The following is a 19238-nucleotide window of genomic DNA, read 5'->3' as shown; positions in this document are numbered from 1 at the left end:
AACGACTTGGTCTGTGTCACACAGTCTTTGAGTGCTATTCTAAAGCCTAGTTCTCTGACCCTCTATTTAGGGCTTATTCTTGTATTCCGTTAGTTCTTAAATATTGGCCATCAGCCTGGGGCTGCTCCATGATACAGAATGCATTCGTTCTCAGCTAAATGAAGAAAAGCCACATACAGGTGAAATTTGCATGGAGCTGACTATTTCATTTAAAGCATGCATCTTAAGCTTTGGTATGGCAGTATCTGTTCTTGTGTGAAATGGTGGTGAAAGTAGTTTATGCTTGTTTTGCCTTTGTTTGTTTTGAAACGTCTTTTCTTGGCAAAATTAAAATGTTGGCAACCCAATGGTGGAACCTATATATTTATTTGAAATGCCACTGCTCCATGAAATCTAAAAGTCTAAGAAGCGCTCGACCGCCTCCCCCTCCCTCCCCAGTCCCAGATGCGCACCACGGTGAATCTCTCCTTCTTTCAATTTCCTTCTTGGCAGCATATGTCCTATGATTCTTGGCCACAGGCTGTGGAAACCTCCATGGGTGGAAGGTTAGCAAGCCTGGGCTTTAGACTCAGCTGTGCTACCAATTAGGGTGCCATGTTTGTCAAGCCATTAGCCTCCCTGGATTTTGTTTTTCTTATTATAAAAATGAAAGGGTTGGTCAAGTTCATTTAAGACTTTTTTTAGTTCTCTCTCTCTGTGCATGTGTGTGCTGAGAAACTTCAAGTTCTGTTTCTGAGGCAGTGCTTATAGAGTAAGTTTTCATCAATTTGGACTAAAGAGGCTTGGTGTAAGGAAGTGTGGATGGGGGAGATGCAAAGAGATAGCAGAAGTGATTTTATTCCCCCAAAGAGAGGAAACTCTAACAACCAATATACAGAAATCTGAAATGTTTGCTCTGTGTATTAAAGTGCCCACATCTCTTTTTGGATTCTTCCTTTACTCACATTTTGGTGCTCAAGTTGTTTGGCATTTTCCTACACAAGCTAAGTCTGAACTTATGCACATTTCCAATTTTCTCTAATGTATTCTCTCTGTGTATATACTGTTGCTTTGATAGAAAGAGTACTGGAATTTGGAGCTAAGAGCTGAGTTCAGAATCCAGCTCTGTCACTTAGTAGTTAGGTGGCTTCGAGTGAGTTCTCTGACTTCTATACCTCCCTGGAGATAGTGCCTTCCTTCGCAGAGATTCTAGCAATTAAATAAGGGTATAATCATGAACATAGATTGTAAACTGCAAAGGTCTATATCAACATCAAGCATTAATATTATGTTTCTGATATATATTTTACACATGGCATGCATGATGGATTGATATGTGCATGAGTACATTTATATAGTCCACAATTTTATGCAATAAATATATGGTCTTGGGGTTGATCGATTCTTTCTCTCTTTCTTTTATTATAAAATGTAATAAATAAATCTCTCTCTTTTCTTGATTATGCAAAGTCCTTGCTGTGTAACCCCTGTAGGGTTTTGCCTACATTATCTGTCACCTCTTGGCTTTCTCTCCTAGCTCAAGAGTCACTGGATACCTTTAACTCATTTAAACTATTATGGGTCACCTTGTGGTCTGTAAGGTAAAACCCAAGTTTCGTAGCAAGGAATGTCAAACCTTTCACAGGTTTACTCTAAAATATATTTCCATTCTTCTGCCTTGTCCTCTGTGTTCCAGACACATTTCTGAAACCATCCTTCTGAACACATTATAGGCTGAAATTCCTACCTTCCCACCTTATCTGGCAAAATCCTACTTATCTTACTCTGATCTGCTTCTTAACTCTCCTAGGAAGCATTAGTCTCTCCGCTGTGAACGCCTTGCACTCTCTGCCCCCATATCTTTGTTACAATGCTCAAATATTATATTGCAAAATATTATGATATTATTCCTTATAAACTAAGAATAGTGTCTTACCAGACTTTTGTCTCCCATTGCCTATTAAAGCATCTGGCGGATAGCAAATACTTAGTAAATGTTTGTAGGTATATCAGTACAACAATATCTGTACAAATCTTGACATTTTGTCACTTATGCTTTGTCAGCACTGGTGGTCCAGTGGTTAAGATTCAATGCTCTCCTCTCCACAGCCTGGGTTTGCTTCATGGCCAGGGAACCACACGACCCATCTCCTGATTGTCATGCTGTGGTGGCTGTGTGTTGCTGTGATTCTGAAAGGAGAATGGAACAAAAAAGACTGGGCAGGGTTCCGCTCTGCTGTACACTAGTAGTCGGAATCCACTTGAAAACACTAAAAATGGAAGTAAAACTAGAAGTGAAATGCAATTAAGATGTGGTCGGGATTTGTTTTCTATTTTCCCCTTGCTTTTTGTTTTTTTCACTCCCAAACAACAAAAGTGCTAAATTCCGAGCAATCATTTGCAATGTGGTATGTTTGATCTTATTTCATTGATAAATCACTGAAATACAAGACTGATGGTTTAAGGTTATCTTAATTGTCCACCTGGATCAACTAGGCAGCAATCCAATTGATTGCACCGTGAGAAATTTTCAAAAGTTGATTTAGACTCCCATACTAAGTTCATCTTCTTAGACGACCTAATGCTTCCTCTTCATTAGTAAGGGAGTTGTAGTTAAATATATTACCTTACTTTTTATATTATTACTTATTTATACTATACATAGTAATTGTAATGAAATTCCACAAAAAAATGGAAAGAGGAAGATAATAAGAAATCCAACTTAATTTCTTCTTAAATCCTCAACTGTTCAAAACGAATAGCTGCGATGAAATTTGAAGGCCAAGTTAGAAAGAAAGTCGTATCTTTGACCTAATTTGTTCTTTCAGATTTTTAAACTGGCTTGACTTCTGACTTCTGTACAAGGGTGTGTGTGTGTATTGGGACAGAGGCGGGGTCAGTGATAGAATCCTGATCTGGGCCTCTAACAGTTTCCAAACCTCAAAATCAAGGCCTTTAATATGGTTGTTTATCCAACCTCTCTAATTTACTACAAATCCTTTATGGAATGTGTGTAAACAAACAGAAAAACTAAATATTTTATTTATTTATTCTTCTATAAAGGAACACCTTTGCCATAGTCCACATTCCTCCAGAAACAGATTCTGAGAAATGCGTGCAGGATATTTACTGGTAAGTGCTTTGAGGAACAACTCCTGTGAGATTGTTAGGGAGACAAGACTGGGCAGAGGAAAAAGTTGAATTGTAATGCGTTTGTCACAGAGGCCGTACTTGATCTCATAAAGGACTCTGGAATGGAGATGGCCCTTCAGAGATGCTCAAATTGGGGAAGGGAGCCAGCGCTTTGTCCCCATATCATCCAGTCATTAGTTACAAGTTTCTGCCCCCTCCACAGATCTCAAATATGGCCTCCAATGAAGAGAGCAGTTGTGAATAACTGGGCACACTCAGACAGTAGACGTCTCTTAGTGGAAAACCTGTGGAATATCTCTTACATATGTCTACTGCCTTCAGTTTAGGAGAGGTGAGATATCTTTTTAGAAAACAGAGTCTTACCTGGGATAAGACTTGCTTATTTATTTACTTACTTACTTACTTACTCAATCTATCCTCTAAGTTGGGAAGATGGTTCAGTTGTAAGAACTTTAAAGCTTATTATCCTTCTACTTTCTTTGGGGACCCTCGGCAATAGGCTATACCACCCGAACACTCTCATGTACCAACTTCCTCCTTACCCATTAAGACTATGGAGACTGGTCAAATCTTCCAGCCCATTCCAAACCTTACCATCCTTGGGCGAAATCATCATATTTGCAATTCATCCATCCAACATACTAGCCTGTAAATTACATGACCCTTAACTACACGGTGAGCCAGTCACTCAGTGGCGTGGTTACATCTGGATCACACACTCTCTCTGATACCTTCAATCCAACTTTCCCACTTCTGAACTCAACTTCTGAAGGTTCTGAACTCAACCCTGGCAGAAGTGTTCCTTTACCGAAGACTAAATAAACAAATAAATAAAATATTTAGTTTTTCTATCTGTTCACACACATTCCATAAAGGATTTGGAGCAAATTAAAGAGACTGGATAAACAACCATATTAGAGGCCTTGATTTTGAGGTTTGGAAACTGTTAGAGGCCCAGATCAGGATGATTTAATCACTGACCCCACCTCTATCCCGATACACACACACGCCCTTGTATAGAAGTTAGAAGTCAAGCCAATTTAAGAATCTGAAAGAATAAATTAAGTCAAAGATTTGATTTTCTTTCTGACCTGGCGTTCAAATTTGATTGCAACTAGTACCATTGAGCAGTTGATGATTTAAGAAGAAATTGAACTGGAACAGATATTTGTCTGGAAATCAGTATTCAAATCCATTTTATGAAATGACAAGTTGAAAACTATAATTGAATATAGACCCAAATTTAACTCAGTGAATAGGAATGTTATGAATTATCATGCAATATGTTTATGTTACTGTTACTAACTTATCAGTATCATCCTTCTCTGTTCCACTTTTTAATTACTTTACAACCTGATGTATTTGCTTGGCAAAAGCTTGTTGGTGGGTGGGCAAGATTTCTGTCCTAAAATTAGTTTTGATTACCTTACTTTCAAAAGATTTCAGGGGCCAGCCCAGTGACGTAGTGGTTACGTTTTCGTGCTCTCCTCCGGCGGTCCCAGAGTTTGCAGGTCAGATCCTGGTTGCAGACCTAACCTTGCTAGTCAAGCCATGCTGTGGCATCCCACAGAAAATAGAGGAAGATTGGCACAGATGTTAGCTCAGCCACAATCTTTCTCAAGCAAAAAGAGGAAGATTGGCAACATGTTGGCACAGAGCCAATCTTCCTCATCAAAAATTAAAAAATTTCAGAAATCTGCAAATTTATGGAATTTTTTTTCTATTTTCCTCCTTCCACTTTTTTCATGGAATTTCATTCACATTCCTACATATAGTATAAATAAGTAATAGTAAAATAACAGAATATTAGTAAATAAATAGCTGAAAATATAGGATTTTTTGTTTTGATTTTTTTTTTTTTATTGCAATGAGATCCAGCATCTGAAGTGCTTAATAGGATGTAAGAATCACCAGCCTTGGTCTTAACCTCTATAAAGAAGATGATTTTTTTCTATTGTTCACTATTCGAAGCAATATTATTTAATTGTGTGTCATTTGCATGTATCTTTATTGAAAAGCTATTTTAGATTATACTGTGTGTCCTTGCACAAGTTACTTAATCTCTCTGTCCTTCAATTTCCTCACCTGCAAATGAAGGCAATAATACCTACCTTGTGGTTGAGTATTAAACTAGTCAATATACGTAGAACGTTTAGAACAGAACATGACACAAAGCAAATATTTACATAGCACCTACCGGTTCTCTTTACCAGCCTTTAACCTGAATTACTACCAATCTCATTCATCTAATATCTGTGTCCTTCTTTGATTCTAACCAGCAACGCAGACATCTAGCCAACCACTCAAAGCCTGTATTTACTATGAAACATGGCCGTTTACCATCTACCAGTCTAAGCTCACACTTAGTGTAAAGAAGATAAACAAATGATAAGTGAAGATTAGGAAGAACTGATGATAGCCAGGGGGAGTGTTGGTGGACCCAGACGGCAGGAGACCAAGTGCGATTCTTGGGACAAAGTTACTCACTGTCCCAGGAGGTATCCTTTTGAGATGACTTCATCACTGAAACCTCTGTCTGGCTTCCAGTTAGGATTTTATACAAGATAAGAGAAGAATTTTTATGTAATAAGTAAAATGTAGTTCATAGCAAGCATAGTGAACTGGCTATTAACACACACATGTATATTTACATGCATGTGAGTATACAAATACAGACATTGGGTAAACTAATTGTGTACAAGATGGATGAATGCATAACTTATCCCATTTTTCTGATGGCAAAATAATGACCCAAAAGAGTTAAAGTAATATACCATGTTATACTACAAAATCGAAAGTATAAGAACTTTCCCACAAATTTCTCCCTATAAAATTTAAAAGATCTCTGCTAACCATATTATTAACATGGGTCAAATAAGTTTAGATTTTCATATAAATAGAAGCCATAATTATTCTAGAAATGCATGTGCCCATAATGACATTTTTTCACTTTTCCTTTTATAATTTCTGCTTCTAGGGATTTCCCACAAAAAGTATGAAATTTGTAACTTAGATTAACCATGTGCCACACGATCTACCATTTTCTTTTCTTTAATCTAGTGACTGGTTTCTGAGACCTGACATGACTCTGTAAGGCTCTTACAATAGAGGGACTTTTCAGTTTATTTATTTTGTGATTTACAATAATACATCTGGAGTTGGGGTGGGGTTAAGGTGGTAAGTACATCTGGGTTGTGTGTCCTCTGGATTGGTGATTCTCTGAGCAGAGATTCACTCTTGCATGCCTGAGATATAAAAATGTCGCAGAAGTGGGGGCTGACCTGGTGGTTTAGTGGTTAAGTTTGTGTGCTGTGCTTTGGCCGCCCAGGGTTCGCTGGTTTGGATCCTGGGAGTGGACCTACTTGTGGTTTATCAATCCACGCTGTGGCAGGTGTCCTCCATATAAAATAGAGGAGAATGGGCGCAGATGTTAGCTCAAGGCTAATCTTCCTCAAAAGAAAAAAAGAAAGAAAGAAAGAAAAAGAAATGTAGCAGAAGTGGGAAAAGTTTTGTGTATTAGCCTCAAAACACTCATAACCCATTAGGCTGTGTGAGCAATTATTTTGGGATATTTTTTCCTTTTAGTTGTTGTGCACATCATAAAAATGAATTTTAACTGACAGTTTTCAAGTAACATTTACTTTTAGTACTTTCTCTACATATCTAGCATATGGCTGAGGTAATATAATGGAATGTATCATTTGTTCTCTTTAAAAATGGGTGATTTTAGGCTTAGGAGTCAAAGGCTAATCTGAAGTAATTTATAAATAAAAGTCTGGAGTCCACATGTTTCATGGTTGAGCAACTTGGAACAAGATTTTGCCTGTTAAGTGTTTGTTGTCTAATCTTCTATATCTAGCGATTTTTACTTTTGATAGCATCCTTAGCTTTATTTTATTTAATAAGGCCATTATGTTCTAATAAATGAAGATGTTCAGAAAAATCTGTTATTACCGTTATGACCAGAACAAATATGACAATTATTACCTTCACTTATATTTATAAGGATATGACTAGTTTTTCCTTCCACCTATGGATTCTTTTTTCTTTTTCTCCCCAAAGCCCCAGTACATAGTTGTGTATCCTAGTTGCAAGTCATTCTAGTTCTTCTATGTGGGATACCTCCACAGCATGGCCTGATGAGCGATGCATAGGTCCGTGCCCAGGATCCGAACAGGCAAACCCCAGGCGGCTGGAGTGGAGTGCATGAACTTAACCACTCAGACATGGGGCTGGACCCTAGGGGTTCTTTTTAAATGAAATAAAAGCCTTCCATGTATGTATTAGGGATACCAAATTACCTTATGGAGGTTATAAGACACGCTTTATAATTTGTAGGAAAAAAATTTTAAAGGTCTGACATTGATATAAAGTAAATAGTCTTCTAATTCCCCAGCTAGCTATTTTATCCTGGGCAGTAGACAGAAATGGATGGAGCAGCAGTCACTCTGCCAGTTATGAATTCGATTTAGAAAAGGCAGAGCAGAAAGAGCTAGTTTCAATAGTTCATGAATTTTGGATAATTTACGTTTCTGAAAACACTCCATTGTTAGATTATCTTGACCTTAGGAAACTAGAATTTTCATAAATAACCCTAACAGTGATGTGCTTTTGTATGTGATGAAATAACCTCAAAGAAGTTAGTGAAGATGAGCAGCTTTAGCAACCACAAATTTTCAATGGTTTTCCCGTGTTTTCTGAACTAAAAGTGTGTATACATTAGGATTGAATTATTTTGGACAATGTTTTTGTCTTTGGAATATAAGTAATAGTACAAGAGAGATCTTTTACTCAGTGTTTCAATCCTTGCGGCCCTGGTAATACACCAGAGAGAAACATAATTATAAAAATGTCAAAACAACTTTTGGTACTTTAACAAAGTGCATGAAAGAAAGATGATTCAAAAAATGGCTGAGCCTCTCAGTGATTTATTGTAATGAATGCAATCTTTACTAAAGATTGAGTTAAAAATTCAAAACTAAACTTGGCATCTTATGGACGTGGTAGAAAGAAAACTAAGAGTTGAAAGAACTAATGAAAAAATACTTCAGCGAATTGAAACAGAAACATCTTGAATACTTTCTTGTCCACGAGGCTTTTCACTAGACTCTAAATTTTGACATGGTATAATCTATAATAGCTTTTCAGTAAAGATACATGTAAAGGACACACAATTAAATAATATTGCTTTGAATAGTGAAGAACAGGAAAAAAAGCATATTTTCTTTGTAGAAGATCAGACCTAGGCCAGTGATTTTTACATCCCACTAAGCACTCCAGATGCTGGGTCTCATTGTGATAAAAAAAAAATCAAAACCAAAAATCTTATATTTTCTGCTATTTATTTACTAATATCCCTGTATTCTACTGTTACTCAATCTATTGCTTACGCATGTTTCAAGGATGTAAAAAATCCAAACATGAAAATGATTGAAATCATTTGCCGTAGAATACAGGTGGGATATAGCAGGAAGTGACGGTAACATTGTATTAATATAGAAGAATATAGAAGGGTGCATGGCTGGAGGTACTACAAAGGCAAAAACAGGAGCAGTGATGTAATGATGTTAGCAATCTGGAAGCAAAAGAGGTTGAGTTCAGAAACAGGAAATTTGCATTGAAAGTATCGGAGAGAGTGTGAGATCCAGGTGTAAACACGGTGCTGAGTGACTGCCTCACAGTGGAGATAAAGGTCGTGTACTTTAGATGCTAGTATGTTGTACGGATGAGCTGCAAATATGATGACTTCACCCGAGGATGGCAAGGTTTGGAATGGGCCAGAAGATTTGACCAGTCTCCATAGTCTTAATGGGTAAGGAGGAAGTTGGTACATGAGAGTGTTCGGGTGGTATAGCCTATTGCCGAGGGCCCCCAAGGAAAGTAGAAGGATAATAGGCCTTCATGTTCTTACAACCGAACCACCTCCCCAACTTAGAGGATAGACTGAGTAAATAAGTAAATAGGTAAGTAAATAAATAAGCAAGTCTTATCCCAGGTAAGACTCTGTTGTCTAAAAAGACGTCTCACCTCTCCTAAACTGAAGGCAGTAGACGTATGTAAGAGATATTGCACAGGTTTTCTACTAAGAAGAGTCTACTGCCTGAGTGTACCCCGTTAGTTACGACTGCAGTTCTTTCAGATGAGGGACCATCCTGATTACCCAGTGGGCCTGACTCAGTGTCCACCCTGTTGCCTTGCTCAGTCTGGAGTGAGGCTCAGAAAATCTTGGTCAGGCTGATGGGATTCCCCAGAGCACAGGTTGCCCATTTGAGAAGTCCTGCCTGGTACCAGACCCGGCCTGCTCTGGGACCTCCACCTGCTGTGCTCAGCGATGCTTGGCAGCAGGCCTCCCGTAGCGTAGCCTCAGTGTGAAAGCTTCAGGGGAGCAGAGAGGTGCCAGCTAGAGACTCTGCTGGGGCAGCGTGTTCCCTCAAAGGCAGATCTGAACACTCATCTCAAGGGCCACCACACTTTTAATGACATGCCTGCCTAACCTCAAACGCCAAGCCCTCTGGCACATCCTAGATAATCTCTGAGCAAACTTCATGGGATTCTCAGCAGCAGAGGAACACAGCTGTGGATCATATCCATGGTCACCTTCAACAACGGAATTTTGGTTCTATGATTCATTCAACAAATATTTATTGAGCACCAACTACTTCCCTGGCACTAAGGATACAGCAGTGAACAAGAAATCAGAGTGAACACATGCGGACTGTAAGTTTAACACCCATTATTCTCATTCCCATCCTTCGTGTCACTGTTGTATAGTTTCAACTATTTTTAAATTTTAAAAATTAATGTTTTTACTGGCTTTCGGTGTTTATTTAGCTTTATCTTTTCTTTCCTCAGCATTGTCTCATGCACCCTATCTCCTTCTGTGTTCATTTTTTCCCTTTAAATTAATGAGTATATACTTTAGTAATTTTTCAGCAATGATCTGTGTAGAGAATTTGACCACTTTGTGTGAAAATGTCCACTTTTAAATGGTATTTTATCTGGGTATAAATTTCTCATTTGATGGTTATTTTCTCTTGTCAATTTGAAATTGTTATTTCTGTTATTGCCTCTGTTATCACAGATGAGAATCTGCTGTCTGGATAATTGTTATTTCTTTTTGAATCTGTTTTTTTATTCTCATTAATTTTAATATTTTTGGTCTTAGTTAATCTTCGGCTTCACTAGATATATCTGAGTGTGGATTTATTTTTATTTATCCAACACATGATTTGTATGCTTCTTATATCTGAATATTTATATGTTTCCTCCATTCTGTGAATTTTCACTCTTTCCTTTTTTGATATTTCCCCTGCCATTTTCTGTATTCACTTCCTTTTAACGGTCTATTGAGTATATATTACAACTACTTATTATGTCCTTCACACACCTCAAATTCTTTCATAATTTTCTTATCTCATTCTATGTAGGTTTCCCAGAAAAAACTTCTGACACTAATCTACTCTTTATCTGTATTTAATCTGGTATTTAAATCATCTATTTAGTTTCAAATTTCAGTGATCTTTTTCCTAGAAATTGCATTCTCCCCCATAGTGTGCTGATCTTTCATTAGGGTTTCTAATTCTCTTTTATCTCTTTAATTGACATTTATATAGTATTATCTTTCGGATAATTTACTTCAAGTTCTAAGAGTGCTCATGTTTCGTATCATAACTCTGTTTTATTGTGTCAGTTATAATTCTTTTTTCTGTGAACTCGTTTTCTTGCAAGTTGACTCACCTGTCTTCCCCCACCCCAATTCCCTTGGGATGAGACCTGGCTAGTTGAGGCCAGTTTACCTTTATTTCTCAGTTTTATATTATATTTTGAACAGTATAAATTCAGGCTCCATATACTTCTGTGGATAGGCTAGGGATTTTAGTTTATTTGGAGAATTTTTTTCCCATCCAGATAAGCATCCTATCTACTGCCCTGAGCTCCTACACTTTTCTGGAGTCTATTGTGTGTCTGGCCTCCTAGGATTCCAGCCTTATGCTCCAAGCCTTACTCAGACTCAAGAATTTTGTCCCAACATGGCTATTAAATTACTGACTCCTATGTGTTGGGGTCTGTATCCAATATGCTCCTCCTGGGCCCTGGGAATAGGAGCTCGGTTACTTACCACCCTAGTTATAAACTCCCTTTTTTAATTTCCTAGCATCAATTCTTCCTTTGTAGCTTACTTAAATTTTTTTTCCTCAATTATATCTTTATATTATGTACTTATATCAGAGGTAGATCTGCTCAGTCAGCTTTGATGTAGTATTTATATGCTTCCTTTTTTTTTTTAACCTTTGCTAACGACATGGTAATCTTCTGAAAGTCTTATTTTGAAAGCTTATGTGCTCTAAATTTTAGGGCCCTAGCATAAATCTCTGGTTTTCTCCAGACTAATTGAAGTTCTGTTTTTTGTACTCAGAAAAAATTCCTCAAGGAATTATCTTAAAAATCAACATGCAGGGGCTGGCCCAGTGGCACAGCAGTTAAGTGCACCTGTTCCCCTTTGGCAGCCCGGGGGTCGCCGGTTCAGATCCTGGGTGAGGACATGGCACCACTTGGCACGCCATGCTGTGGTAGGAGTCCCACATATAAAGTAGAGGAAGATGGGCACAGATGTTAGCTCAGGGCCAGTCTTCCTCAGTAAAAAGAGGAGGATTGGCAGCAGGTGTTAGTTCACGGCTAATCTTCCTCAAAAAAAAAAAATCAGCATGCGGTCCTAGAATAGAGAGAATACTATGTGATACAGTGAGGTGGACATGCTATTACAGACACTGATAGAAATCTAGCGTCACTTTGGATTCTATCCCATCCAAAAGCTTTTAAAATATGAAAAGAATCATGTAGAAAACATTATCACACTCCTATACAGCCAAATTAAAAGAGTTGAGGGCCACCCCTGCTGGCCCGGTGGTTAAGTTCAGTGCGCTCCACTTTAACATAAAATCGAGCCCTGGTTTCACTTGAGCGCAGTGGTCAGGAGCATGGCCTCTGGTTGCCCTTCCCTTGGTTGAGTCAAGCTCCCTCCCACACTCATTGAGTGACTGGGCATATTTTTAAACCTCTCTCTGTTTCAATTTCCTCCTCTCTAAAGTTTGAACAGTAATAGTAAGTTCCTCAGAGAGTTGTTGCATTAGATCGGTTAATATCTCTAAAGTTCTTAAAACAATCCTTTGCATGTAATAAGTAACTTATAAGTATTAGCTATTTTTATTATGATTACTGCTTTTATAGCTATTATTAACATATTGGTTTTCAAAGTTGGTATTCTATAAAAGAATGAAAAAGAAAAAAAAAATAAAATTGGGACCTGGCATAAGGTATCCAATATTTTAGTGACAGTAGAAAAATAATTACTACCATCTACTACCAAGTATGTGAGAGAAATTATTTTAAGACATAAAAAGAGAACAAAGATGGCTTTGTAAAAAACTTATTACAATGTATTTATTATCCTGTTCCACCATGGAGCAGTGGCAACTTCATCATAAAATAGCACCAGTCTGGGATTGGAGATTCATTGTTTTAAACATCATTGACTGAAAGGTGGGACAAATTGCACACCCACGGTGTTTCACAGTAGCATCAAGGTACTAGAGAAATAATCCTTTGTAGTTTAGGAATAGCAATCAAAATGTCCTTTGCTAAGAAAAGAAAAGGACTAAAGTAAACTGCAAGGATCATTTAATAAGGACCACTTCAAAGACAAACAAACTGCTCAAGTCTAATGTAGGAAATGACTATGTATAGACGTGAAGAATAATTAATGTGCTATTTTGTAAAAAATTATACTGAGAAGACTCAGGAGTTTAGTGTGAAGAAGGAAATCTTCCAGGCCTGCTCTGATTCACTAGAATACAATGACCAGCTCTGCATTTCAGAGCCTAAAGAAAGATTGAAGAACTTAAGAATTCATGTGAGAAATGGAAGAATGATTAAAAGGATAAGAAAATAAAATGGAAATCTGAAGTAAAGGACATGGAATTTAACTTAATTTTTTAGCCTGGAACTAATATGGCAGAGGATCATTTTAGGAACTGTCTTCAACTGTAAGGAAGGATTATGATAAGCTGAAGACAGGTAGTTATCTTTTTATGAGATTCCAAGTTGAGTGGAGTTTAATCTTCAGGGGAGCTGATCTACCTACTGCCATTCACCCATGCGTCTCTGGGACGCTGTTGTAAGTACTAGGCCAGGTGGCTGGAACATGTGTAGCAATTAAAGATTAAAGATATGGATGAAGTGGTTGCTTCCTACTTTCATGGTGCTTCTATTTATCTAATAGGGGCATTGATATGTACACACATTGCCATAATAGAAGACATTGTAAAACAAGGACTACGCAAACGAGATCAGAGAATGAAAAGAACCTTTCAGTTGAAGCAATTAGAATGGACCTCCCAAGGACATTTCAGATACGTGGACAGCGTGAATGTGGGCAGGAAGGTACGAGAGTCGGAGTTGGAGCGAGTATTCAGGAACAAGGCATGTTCGCTGAAGAATAGATAGGATTAATTTGCTTGTAATATGATAGTATCATAAGAAAGTATTGAAACAGAAATTTGAAAAGATAGATTGGAGCCAGATTACATGTTGTATGAACTTGAATACCTTAAACTTGGGAGAATCATTTATCATTTTCTTGTCTATTTTCAAAAATATTGTTTAAAAATTCAATTAAAAGAGCAATATATTTTCCCCAAACAATAATGGAAAATTGACTACCTGGAACTATCTTAACGTTTGGCATGGAATATACATAGTATCCTAAGAATTCAGAACACTTTTCCCTTTTCCACAATTAGGCTTGCCAAATTTAGCAAATAATATATTTTATTTGGCAGTTCTATCAACAACATATTTTGGCTCTGCCTGTTCTGAATCACTGCATACATGGGTTGAAATATATAAACATAGCCTTTCCTTGGTTTTAAAGGATGCTAAGCAACTAATGATAAATCTGAACCTTTCTCAATTTTTATTGTTTTGTTTTAAATATATAACGAGTTTTTATTTTTAAAGATTTTATTTTTTACTTTTTTCTCCCCAAAGCCCCCCAGTACATAGTTGTATATTCTTTGTTGTGGGTCCTTCTAGTTGTGGCATGTGGGACGCTGCCTCAGCGTGGTTTAATGAGCAGTGCCATGTCCGCACCCAGGATTCGAACCAACGAAACACTGGGCCACCTGCAGGGAAGCACGCGAACTTAACCCCTCGGCCACGGGGCCAGCCCCAATTTTTATTGTTTTTTGAGTGGAGAGCTTACAAGGGTTTGCCTTATAAATATCTTCTCTACTTTATATTAAAAATTAACTACTGTTTATTGTAAAACTAGTGTAACTAGTGTAGTCGTGTTAAAAGAAAAAAAGCAAGCTATGGAAAAGAACATTCAGTGAAAATTGTCTTCCCTCCAGAGTTCGCTATTTTTATCAGTTTGTGATTGTTCTGTCATTTGTATATTTAAATATGTGTATGTACATATCTTTACCCACACGGGAGCATATTATGTACATTCTTCTGTACCTTGCTTTTTTCATTTGACACACTCTGGAAATCACTCTATATGAACACGTTATAGCTTTACATTATTACTTTTAATCATTACATAGTATTCTGTTATATTGATACACCTTAATTTATTTGAACAGTTCCCTAATGACGGCCATTCAATGGCCTCACCTCACTGTTTGTTTTTCGTATATAGTTGAAATAATAGCTATAAAACTGTTATTCACTATCTTTATTTAATGTTTTTCATAACCATGTTTCCACATTACTCCATAAATGAACATGCTATTTCCATTTGTAAACAGTTTACAATTTACTTTTAGGGATAGACATGAACACTCCAGGGAAACCAACGTGCATCAGTTGCCCACTATGTGCCAGCCCTTTCTTGTGCTGTCACTTCTCACTATTCAGAGGTGGATTAAGCAGTGTTGGAAGCACAGCAATGACCTGGCCACGCATGCATGCATACCCTCAGCAGCCTGAAGACACCTGATAGATTTCTTCCTTAGAGACTTAGAAAGCACAAGGTCCCTGACCACACTCCTGTGGAGCGCAAGCTGCAAAGCCGGGGTTCCAGAGCATAGTTGATTTCAAACACAGTCTCAGTGATAAAAGGATTCCTCTGAGGTTAATGTTAGATAGAAGGGGACAAATATTGTCATAAGGTACATACCAAAATATCATAGCAATGCAATGGAGGATTCTTTATAAAAAGGGTTCCTGATACCAACAATTTGCTGTCCTTTGGCTGCAGAGATACAAACGATGTTTTTACAGGCCAGATAATTGCAATTACATTTCTGTCTCTGGAAGACCTCTGCTTGTGTAATTTCAATAATTGCAAACAAATATAGCAACTTCCTTCTCCCCCTCGCTCCCTCAACATAGCCCCTATGCATTTCTTATTAATATTTCAGGATGGATTACAGTTAATTTTTAGGGAGGAAATCAATCTCTATAAAACCCACCCCAAACTTATCATAACAAATCTTATAACAATTCATTTTTGTTTAGTGGAAGAAAACGCAAAGAGTTTGAGTGTACTTTATTAAACATCACACTTTAGGGGGTTTAAATGGCTAATAAAAAACAGATTCTATAAAACTTTCTTATGTAAATTTGAGCAATGAATTGGATTTTGAAAATTTCAGCATAGAGTGTGAAGACAGACTGGCATGAAAAGATAACTTATAAATTAAGAAAATCATAAGTGAGAAAAGGAAATAATTTTATTTCTATATCAAAATCATACAGTATAAAATTGTAAGTGAAACAAGAGACTGTATAGTAATTTACTCTCATTGAATGGACAACGGAAACAAGACATGGTGATGTTAAATATTTTCTTAACTTACAAGCTAATTACTCAGGGTCAAGCGTAGCATCCTGGGCTTCTGTTGCACAGACTTATAAAGTCTCATGTAAGAGCCCTCCATAAGTTTGAGGAATTCTTTTGTAAACATCTGTTGCCTGAATTCCTGCATCCCCTAAAGTCTAGATAACTTCTTTTTGGTCGACACGGTTGGAGCTGGTCAATTAGATCACAAGACTCATTCGATATAGTCATTTTGAAGGTTGGAATAACACATCAATGATTCACTGAAATGATCAGTGATTATTTTGGCCAATATGATGACGGATTCAGCAATCAATCACTATAGCAGTTAAAGAAAACTAACTAGGTATGTTGAGGGGCATCACATAACTAAAGTGCAGTTTGGGATTGTGAGGAGATAGACGTATAATTGGACTTCCACGTCACAAAGGATTGAGAATGAGTACAAGATGTATATATATACATACAATGTTTCATAGTGCTTAGACTTGATAATAAGCTGATGGTATAGGACTTGTTCATTACTCCTTATATTATTAGAGGAGGCTGTGAAAGAGTTATATCAAAGAGCTATAGTAAAATGAGAACACTGGACTTCAGAAAACTTGGATATAAATCTTAATTCTATCATTTACAGGTCTTGTGACCTTGGAAAAGTCGTTAAATGCAGCTGCAATTTTCTCTTTTAAATAATAGTGATAGTTTATTGGGTTATTGAAAGGATTAAACAAGATTATATAGATATAGATAAAATTATTTGCAAAGCAATTTAGAAATGTTAGGTCTTGTCATTGTAGGTGGTAATGAATCCTAGTGAATACTTAGATTATACTGAATACCAGATAATGATTAGTGATTATCTACAGCTACGGTTTAGGCTCTTCAAGCTCAGTGGTTCTCAAAGCATGCCCCCAGACTTCTGAGAAACCCTGAGATATGTTCAGGGAGTCCTTGAAGTCAAACTATTTTCATAACAATACTTTCATTATTTGCTTTTTTCATTGAGTTGAAATTTACATACAATTCTGGAGCCTCAGCAGTCCTGGCTTCTTAGCACGAATCAAGTAGCACCAACCTGTATTGGAAGTCGTTGTATTCTTCAGGGTAATGCACTTGATCTAAAAAGAAAAGTCCTTCATCTGCGATGAAGCGATTAATTTTGTTAAATTTCCTCTCTTAATTACGTGGGTTTTTTTTAAACACCCTCTATGACAAAATGTGAAGAGTCCATATCGAACTTTTGCTGCATACTGAAGTACAAATTATAATGGTCATCTTGAGGCAAAGCACTTGTGTGATTGAGTTTGAGTTTGAGCTGAAGTAGCCCCATTTCTCATGGTCTACAAACTATGATCACTCAGACTTGGGTACACACCGATATCTACTTGAAAATAAGAAAGAGAGTCTGTAACACCAAGAGAAACAACTTATAGTATTTGTTGTCAATAAAATTTTAGCTTTCAAGGAAAATTAGAATTTTGGAAGGTTTATATCTGCCATCAAGAGCTTGACAGATTTCCAATACTTCATGAAATTTCTGCTGAGATCACGATGGTAATATTAATGAAGGTGATTATTTTTTGATACTGTATAATGAATGTGTCAACATTTAGAGGATCTGCATAACCCAATAAACCAATATTTTATAACAGAGCAGTTCACGATGGTATAAAATCATGTATGAGTCAAAGATCTATTAAGAACACAGATACATAATGTACTTTAACATTAAAAAGAGTGTAAAGTTTATTGATATGGTTTTAGATTCCACATGGCAACTAACATTCAAGAAACTACTATTTGTGGACATTTGGTGTATATCAAAAAGAATAGCCCCGATTAGCTGAAAAGGCTACTAAAATATTCTTCTCTTTTCCAATTGCATGTTTGTGAGAGGGAGGATTTTCTTCATATCTTCAACCCAAATAACATATTGCAAGATTGATATGTAAGAGAGGATATGAGAATTCAGCATCTCCTATTAAGCCGTATATTACAGAGATTCGCAAAAGTGCAATACAATGCCTTTTTCCTTTGCTTTTTTGAATTTTGGAAAATATGACTATCTTAGCATATTATATTATCTTGACATTTAATGGGTTTCAAGTTATCCTTTTTAATGAATTAATAAAGAATTTAGAAATATTTGTTTTGCTTTCTAATACGCTAAATATCAACAACTGTAAAGTACGTAAACAAAAGCTGTTGTCACCTCGGTAATTTTTAATAGTGTAAAGTGGTTCTGAGACCAAAAAATTTGAGAACACCTGTCCTAAGCTGCCATTGCTAAGGGTGTTTGAACCACCACAGGATCACCAATCAAATTGGAATGGGAAGTTTATGGCCTATTTAGGAAACATTTCAAATTGAAATTTGAATCCCAAAAGGTCCTTCGTATATACGTAAGAATGCACAAAATGCTTACCTGCAAGTTTTTGGGTATCTTCCTGGGCAGATTTTCCCATTGTTTGCTACTTTAAGAGTTTTTGCACCCTGTTTGTTTGGTTCAGCTCCTTAGCTGTATAGCTTCCACAGAAGTGCATGACACAAAATAGGGCCTCAATGCATCTGTGTTAGAGGAATAAGTGAATGAACACAGACATTCTCAAAGGGAACGGTCTGATTGAGATATCTGAAAATCTCATAGCCTCCATAACGATGTGGAAAGATGCAAAGGAATAAATATATCATGTATAGGTAGTTCATGATTGTCGTAAATTTTACTGTTTGAAAATGGAGGAATAGTTTCACCTTGTATCCACTTGATTAGTAAAAGCTTCGTGAAAGAGGTAGGATTTTAAAGGTAAAAACGGATGCTTTTAAGCATCAGTAGCAGTCAGAAGAATAGAAGACCGAAGGAAAGTATAAAATATTCATAACAGGAAATAGTTTAGTGAAGGAGCAAGAAGGTAAATTCATTGAGGTAGAGGACTAAGGGATGAAGAGCACAGATAGCTCACCAAGACGTAAAACTGAGTCAGCTGAGAAATGACTGTCTATACGAATAAGGAAAGAGTCGAGAGCATCCCCAGAGGAAACCAAAGAGTTGACCACGTGGTCTTAGGGCTCACATCTCTGAAATCATAGCTGACTTACCCAGCCTACTATCTTGGAGGTTAATGAAAATAAGAAAATTAGGAAATTTGTTTCTCCGAGAGGCAGTCAATCTCAAGTTGGATCTTGAAATTGAGGCTTGCTTATTGGTGTCAGAATATCCAACAGGTGAGAAAAAAGCCAATTCATGATTCTTTTATTGAATTGGGCT

Source organism: Equus quagga, chromosome 16 (assembly GCF_021613505.1).
Source record: "Equus quagga isolate Etosha38 chromosome 16, UCLA_HA_Equagga_1.0, whole genome shotgun sequence".
Taxonomy (NCBI): domain Eukaryota; kingdom Metazoa; phylum Chordata; class Mammalia; order Perissodactyla; family Equidae; genus Equus; species Equus quagga.
The sequence above is the reverse complement of the archived record's forward strand: the minus strand, read 5'-3'. Positions refer to the sequence as shown.